At 38.2% G+C, this 1,149-nt stretch overlaps 1 protein-coding gene across 1 annotated transcript in view; it reads right to left on the reverse strand.

Annotated features, from left to right (window-relative positions):
- The window catches only part of FBXL20 (F-box and leucine rich repeat protein 20), a 119,047-nt gene that overhangs the window by 51,302 nt on the left and 66,596 nt on the right, over nt 1-1,149 (reverse strand). The window lies entirely within an intron of this gene.

Genomic DNA, 1,149 nt, shown 5'->3' on the forward strand with positions numbered 1-1,149 from the left:
AAAAAAAAAAAAAAAAAAAAAAAAAAAAAAAAAAAATTTATAAAATGTGAATTTAGAGTTTGGCAATTTTTTTTTTAAAAGAAAACTGCAGAACAAGTGGATATTTCTCTTTTTAATCCTCCAATTAAGTTGTAAAATATACCAGGATAGAAATATGAAAATAGTGAATTGCAGCATGTTTTGATTATTAACTTACAAATTCTAATCTCTAGATGAAATCTGTTAGTTAATCCAAATCCAACTGATAAAACATGAATGTCAATGATGGCATTTGAGATTTAATATTCAAAAAAAGTCGAGGTCGAGAATCATTCTTCAGGCCACGTGCAGTGTCTCATGCCTGTAATCCTAGCACTTTCAGAGGCACCATGGCAGGCAGATGGTTTGAGATCAGAAGTTCTGAGACCAGCCTGGACAATATGACAAAACCATGTCTCTACAAAAAATATAAAAATTAGCCAGGCGTGGTGGCAGGACCTGTAGTCCTAGCTACTCAGGAGGCTGAGGTGGGAGGATCACCTGATCCTGAGAAGTCAAGGCTGCAGTGAGCCATGATTATGCCACTGCACTTCAGCCTGGATGACAGAGTGAGACCCTGTCTCAAAAAAAAAACAAAAAAATCATCATCATTCTTCAGACAAAACTCTTGTGAAATTATTCAAAATGAAGGATGAGAATGGGGTGGAAGGCTGGAGTGGAGAGATATATATTTTAAGTAATACCTTTTTGTATAGATCTGACTTTTGCAATAACATGTTTTAAATAATCAAACATAAAATTGGTTTCACTTCTGGTCATAGCTGAGTAAGCTTCCACTGAACTAACCTTCCAGACACAATTATAAATTTGGAATGAAATATTAAAAACTGCCACTTATGCCGGGTGCAGTGGCTCACACCTATAATCCTAGCACTTCGGGAGGCAAAGGCGAGTTGATCACGAGGTCAGGAGATCAAGACCATCCTGACTAACACAATAAAACAGAGTCTCTACTAAAAATGCAAAAAACTAGCTGGGTGTGGTGGCACACACCTGTAATCCCAGCTACTGTAGAGGCTGAGGCAGAGAATCGCTTGAACTTGGTAGGTGGAGGTTTCAGTGAGCCAAGATCTGGCCAGCCTGGCAACAGAGCGAGACTCTGTCTCAAAA

Source organism: Cebus imitator, unplaced genomic scaffold (assembly GCF_001604975.1).
Source record: "Cebus imitator isolate Cc_AM_T3 unplaced genomic scaffold, Cebus_imitator-1.0 Scaffold228, whole genome shotgun sequence".
Taxonomy (NCBI): domain Eukaryota; kingdom Metazoa; phylum Chordata; class Mammalia; order Primates; family Cebidae; genus Cebus; species Cebus imitator.